The sequence below is a fragment of the Lathyrus oleraceus genome, chromosome 4 (genome assembly GCF_024323335.1).
Source record: "Lathyrus oleraceus cultivar Zhongwan6 chromosome 4, CAAS_Psat_ZW6_1.0, whole genome shotgun sequence".
Lineage (NCBI taxonomy): Eukaryota > Viridiplantae > Streptophyta > Magnoliopsida > Fabales > Fabaceae > Lathyrus > Lathyrus oleraceus.
In genome coordinates, this window is record NC_066582.1 from 142,700,237 (window position 1) to 142,706,690 (window position 6,454).

General features: G+C 40.4%; 1 non-coding gene across 1 annotated transcript; it reads left to right on the forward strand.

Moving 5' to 3' along the window:
• The first annotated feature begins 1,981 nt into the window (after window positions 1-1,981).
• On the forward strand, window positions 1,982-2,088 carry LOC127078006 (small nucleolar RNA R71). The gene has a single exon (XR_007787759.1). It is a non-coding gene; the product is annotated as a small nucleolar RNA R71 (small nucleolar RNA).
• Window positions 2,089-6,454: the final 4,366 nt, after the last annotated feature.

Consider the following 6,454-nt stretch of genomic DNA (forward strand, 5'->3'; position numbering starts at 1 on the left):
AACATCTCTCGATCATAAACCAACACAAAGAGTTTTCAATAAGAACAAAGTTTTCACCATATATTCACCATTAAAGAGTTTACAAATGAAGATCCTTACATTTACACACAAAGCTAATGATCATCTACATCTAACCTTGATAAAATGAAGGACTTAGCTACTCATTTTCATGGTAGCTTGGTCAACAAGTTTCGGAAGAAGGTTGATCAACATCCGAGTCGAATAATCGAGATTGGATGGGGATCCACCTTCTTTTTGTGAAAGATGGTTAAGAGATGAAGATAAATGATTTCTAGGTCACAAAAGATCTCTTGAGCAAAAGCTGGAAAATATCTAAAAAAGTACAAAAGTATGGAAGGTAAGGTATGACTCCAAAAAGTAGCCCTTGCTACTTATAGAGCTGCTACTGAGCTGTCATGCTCGCTAGGCGAGCAGAATGGCTCGCCTAGCGAGCCCCTAAATGAGGCACCTGAGGCACCTGCGCCCAAAAAAATAGCCTTTGCCAGACTGACATGTTCGCTAGGCGAACAAAACCTTCGCCTAGCGAAGCCCACGCTTCAACCTTCGCTCCAGCGAGGTTGAGAGGTTTTGCTACTGGAATGCTTGCTGGGAGCTCGCTAATGGCTCGCCTAGCGAGTGAGTGCTAGCTGCGCTTTTCACCAAGTCTGGACGTGTTCGCTACACACCTCGCTAGCAGCTCGCCTAGCGAGTTTGTTGATGTTTGCCACTGTAAAATACTGGAGCTTTTCGCTGGGCTCTCGTTGGACGCTCGCCTAGCGAGTCCCTCGCCACAGCCCTCGTCTAGCGAGCAAGCTGATGAATTCTTGTTTTATTTGATCCCTTTGCCAAATTTCTTGTGTCTTCATTTTCTATTATTTCATGCCTACTTCCTGCACAATAACACATAAATCAAAGGTACCAAGATCGTTTATCATTGTATTGCATTTCATCAAAAACAAGGGTGGTTTCGAACACTTTAGCAAGGAAATGTCGTGAAAGATACCCATATTTGATAGCTCAAATAAGCACTTTTGGGTATCTAACACCTTCCTGGTTTTCAGATTCCACTGGTTCCTTTACTTTGTCTGTGGGTTCGATATATTCCTTAGAAGTTTCGGGTTCACTCAATCTTGGGTTTGGTGGCTCATCATAAGCGTTCCCACTTCGTAGGGTAATGGCATTGGCTTGCCCTCTCGGATTTTGTTGAGGTTGTCCAGGGAACTGTCCTCCAGGTGTGGTTTGGGGGGATTGGTTTAAAACTACCTGAGAGATCTGGGTTTCAAGCATCTTGGTATGAGTAACTATTTGGTCAACCTTGGTTCCTAACTGGGTAATTAGTTCATTAACGTGAATGTTTTGGTTCATGGACTCTTAATTTTGTTGGGTTTGAGCAGTGATAAAATTTTCCATAATTTTCTCAAGGCTCGGCTTTGGTGGTACAGGTTGTATAGGTTGATTTGATCTTGGGGCTTGATAACTAGGTTGTCTCGGAGGTGCATTATTTTGGATAGGGTTATTTTTCTTATAGGAGAAGTTCGGGTGATTCCTCCATCCAGGGTTATAGGTATTCGAATATGGGTTCCCTTGGGTGTAGTTCACTTGCTCATAGTGGGTTTCGTTTAATAGACTGTATTCTGCAGATTGGTGTCCTTTGGTTCCACATATCTCACAATCCGACGAAACTGCGGCTACAGTATACGGGTTTATGCACATATGCTCGACCTTAAGGGCTAATGCGTCCATTTTAGCTTGCATCATGTCTATAGAGCTTAGTTCATGCACTCTTCCTTGAGCTTCCTTCTTCTCAACTGTCGCTCGTTCGACTCCCTATGATTGATGGTTTTGAGCCATATCTTCAATGAGGGCACTAGCTTCATGATAAGGGTTGTTCACCAGAGCACCGCCTGCGGCAGCGTCGATGGTCATCTTAGTGTTATAATGATGTCCATTATAGAAGGTCTGAATGATTAACCAATTTTCTAAGCCATGATGTGGGCATGCTCTTAACAGTTCTTTATATCTCTCCCAAGCTTCGAACATCGATTCTCCTTGGTTCTGGGTAAATCTAGTTATGTGGTTTCGAAGAACGGCGGTCTTACTTGGGGGAAAATATCTAGCAAGGAATACTCTTCTAAGGTTATCCCAAGTCGTAATGGAATTGAGTGGAAGGGAATCTAACCAAGATAAGGATTTATCTCTGAGGGAAAAAGGGAATAATCTTAAACGGATTGCCTCAGGAGAAGCTCCATTGGTTTTAAAAGTGTCTGCTAATTGGAGAAAGATTTTTAAATGTTGGTTTGGGTTCTCGGTAGCGAGACCTGCGAATTGTCTCTGTTGCACTAGTTGCAACAGGGATTGTTTAAGTTCGAAATTATTAGCTGGGATGGTTGGGTTTACTATACTAGAACTAGGTTCTTCGTTGGATGGTTGAGAGAAATCCTTAAGAGGTCTTTGGTTTTGATCTTCAGCCATAGCTCTCCTAATTCTATGGAAGAATAAACGTGCGCGAGCGTAACGTTTAGGTTCCGCCAGAGAGTATACTAAACTTCCGGTGCTGCGAGTTCTTCGCATTGACCGGCGGGAAATAACCTAAGTCTAAATGATATAACAACAGGGTACGAAATTTGACGAAATTGGTCCCCGGCAACGGCGCCAAAAACTTGATGCGTGTTTTTCGCAAGTATACGAACGCGTTAGAGTAATATAAAAGATTGTCGAATCCACAAAGACCAAGTGTCAATCTATCGTTATCTATTGTTATGGTGTTTATCTAAGGTAATCAAAATAGGGGTTTTTAGAGTGTGAAATGAAAAGTAAAGTGTTGAATAAAGTTCAATTAATAAAGACAGGCTCGAATGTAATTCACATAATCAATTAATAATCCAAGTACTTGCTAATAGAACTACTTATGGGCAGTGTTTTCTACTTTGAAAAGAACCAATTTAACGGGAACTGTCGCTTTCGCGTATTTAGAACCAAGTTGTACTCCCTAATCAAACCCTCTTATTGTCACTTATAAAAAGGCGCGCATTGCGTTAGAGTAGTAAACCTATTTTTAAGAAATATAGTATCTTGACTAAGTTGAAAAGTATTTTAACCTGGATTTCTTAACCAAAAGAGGTTCTCACGAACCAGACTCTAAACTTATAAACGCGTCCGAAAATAGTTTTAAAATCTCTTTTCTTCTTAAGTTAAAACTCCTAATGAACTAAACAAAGCGCTTTCGCTTTTTGAAATAGTCAAAAACAATTAAGTTTAAAAAGACGTTGGACGGTTTTCGATCTTACCCAACGGAAATTAAGTGCGGGAAAACTTAAGTTGAAAGTTAAAATAGTGCTTAAGTATTTCTACGAACAATTGTACGGATTATCGGTTTAATTACGATCCTTACATTCTAACCTTATAGATTTAGTTAGACATGGTAAAGTAAAGGTGCATTTTAATTTAAATAAAAATAGTGCGAGTGCGGAAAATAAATGAAAGTAGTGTGAGTGCGGAAAATAAATAAAAGTAGTGCGAGTGCGGAAAATAAATAAAGTAAAGACAGTGCGGGCAAATAAATAAAGTAAAGCGGGTGTGAGAAATAAATAAAGTAAAGCGAGTGCGGGAAATAAATAAAGTAAAGCGAGTGCGGGAAGTAAATAAAGTAAAGACAGTGCGGGAAAATAAATAAAGTAAAGCGAGTGCGGGAAATAAATAAAATAAAGACAGTGCGAGAAAATAAATAAAGTAAAGTGCGAGTGCGGGAAAATAAAATAGATAAAGGCAAAGCAATAAAAACCTACTCCAATTGGATGGTTGAATAAAATGCAAAGCGGAAATGAAAATGGCGGCAGGATTAACTTCCTTCCAAAGTGCTCCAAACTCGATTACAGACTCGATCACAAAACTCGATTACACAATTGTGGTAACACCCCAATGCGAAGTGATTACCACTTTAAAATACTGAATATATGCCTAAGTGAAGCAAAGTTTGCTCTAAGGTTGCCTCTGCTCTAAGTTTGGATCTTCCTCTGCTCTAAGTTTGGGTGATTAAACAAATGAATTTGAGTCTCTATTTATAGGCAAGTAAAATAATGGAAAAGACAAGGATGCCCTTCAGTTTGAATTTGAGAGGGAAAACTTTTCCTCTTGTGGCGCCCGCCACAAGGCCAATCTGTGGCGCCTTAGTGGAAGTAGTGGGGAACGTGGCAGTTGAGGGAAGTTGAGCTAGGACACGTCATGGCAGGGCCCATGGCGCCAGCCACAGCGGGAGCCACAAGTGCAAAATGCTGAACTTTAGGGTTTTTAGCTCGTTTTCACTCCTTTTCTCGATCGGGGCTTCGATTAAAGTAAAAACCTGAAAACAAAGAGAAACATAGTAATAACATAATAAAATGATAATAAAACAACTAAAATGCATGCGAAATCGGAGTCGAAAATACGGTGAATTTCAGTGTAATCAGATTATTCAAGAGACAACGGAAAAGATAAAGATGGTCCGTGATAAGATAAAGAAAGCACAAGATCGCCAAAAGAGCTATACGGATCACAAAAGAAGACCATTGGAATTTGATGAAGGTGATCATGTATTTTTGAAGGTGACTCTGAGGTTGAGACTGAAAGGACCGTTTAAGTCACAGAAGCTAAGTCCGAGATACATAGGGCCATACCAGATTATAGAGAGAATTGGAGAAGTAGCCTACAGATTAGCCTTACCACCTTCTCTATCAGAAATGCATGATGTTTTTCACGTATCTCAACTCAGGAAGTTCATCCCAGATTCTCTTCAGCCTATTCTTCCAGATTCAGTAGAAGTAGAAGCAGATCTGACTTTCGAACCTCTACCAAGTCGCATTACAGGACGAGAAGTTAAGGTGTTAAGGAATAAGGAACTTCCTCTTGTTAAGGTTCAGTGGGATGAAACACACCCAGGCGACGCCACCTGGGAACTAGAGTCAGAAATGCGAGAAGCTTACGCTTATCTCTTCCAGGTAATATTTAAATTCAAGGACGAATTTTATTTAAGGGGGGGGGGGGGGGAGGATGTAATACCCCGTATTTCCTTAAATGTCTAAACTCCTATTAATTGAGATCAACTGAGTTCCTATGTGCTCTAAAAGTTGCCAATTGAGATTCTTATTGTACATGTGTATATGAGCATGTAGTGAGATGGATGTGTTGGAAGAAGGAGCGTGGGTTTGATTGGAAATGGAGTTACAGAGGAAAATGGTGTTTGAGAAGTGGAAAAATGAAAATGTGAGTGAACCAATCGATTGGCCTCTGCTATCAATCGATTGATAACCTTTGGTTTAGCAGAAAAATGAAATTTTTACAGGACCAATCGATTGACACTGCATGTCAATCGATTGCACAAACTTGCTGTATATGAACAATGGAAAATTTCAGCAGGATCAATCGATTGACAGTCAGAATCAATCGATTGACACTCAACAAATTTTGAAAAACAGAAATGTGAGTGGAACCAATCGATTGGGCTTCCCTAACCAATCAATTGACTCAAGTTAAAAACCTCAAAATCCATTCCTTAAGTGTTTCTAAATGCATTCTTCCATCCATTAATCAATTGTGATGCTATGTTTATGTTGAATACATGTTAATGGTGAAAATTACATGATGAATCTAGTGAGTCAACCTAGGATTGAAATTAGGTCACGAGTGACGTTTATAATCTAGATAATGCGAGAATACAATATTCATTTCGTACGACACTTATGTGGAGGTCGTGTACGAATTGTTGCCATGCTTGAGAATGAGACGTATTGTATGGAACATGCTATGTTATTTTTGTGTATTATGGTGAATGAAGTCACCTATGATTGATGCATTATGTTATGGTTCGTGGAACTGATGATTGAAGAACCGATCATGTATTCAGAATGTGTGTTTTCTGTGATGGTACCCATCTCTATTGGTATGCTTAGACGTGTAAGCATTGGGATGTGGGACCAATGATTCGAGCCTCAATTGGGTTTGAGCCCCAACCATGGAGGACATAGGGGAAAGGTGGACACCTAGGTGGGTTGGAGTCCCATACGGTGAAAGATACCCTAGGTGGGTTAGAGTCCCATACGGGTGACGGTCGCTTGAACTGGGGATTAAGCCTCATAGAGGATCCGATATCCACCGCGAAAGTCGAACCATACGAGCATGCATGAACCGGGCCTAGATTAGACGTAAGTCTGTTCGGGAATTGATGCGTCGTGATCTGAATAATGACCGTGGTTGAGTTATGAGAACTCAGATGCATGTTTCCATACAATTGCGAGTTAGTTCCCCATTGCTCAAGCTTTCGTTCCCTTGTTGACTTGAGTTGGATATGAGTTGAATATTGATTAGAAAACCTTGTAGAGCCGAGTGAACCCATAAGATAGGGAACCCACTGAGATTATTATCTCACCCCATGTTGTTGATTATTTTTCAGGTGGTTCTGAGCAGGATAAGGGTAAGGGCA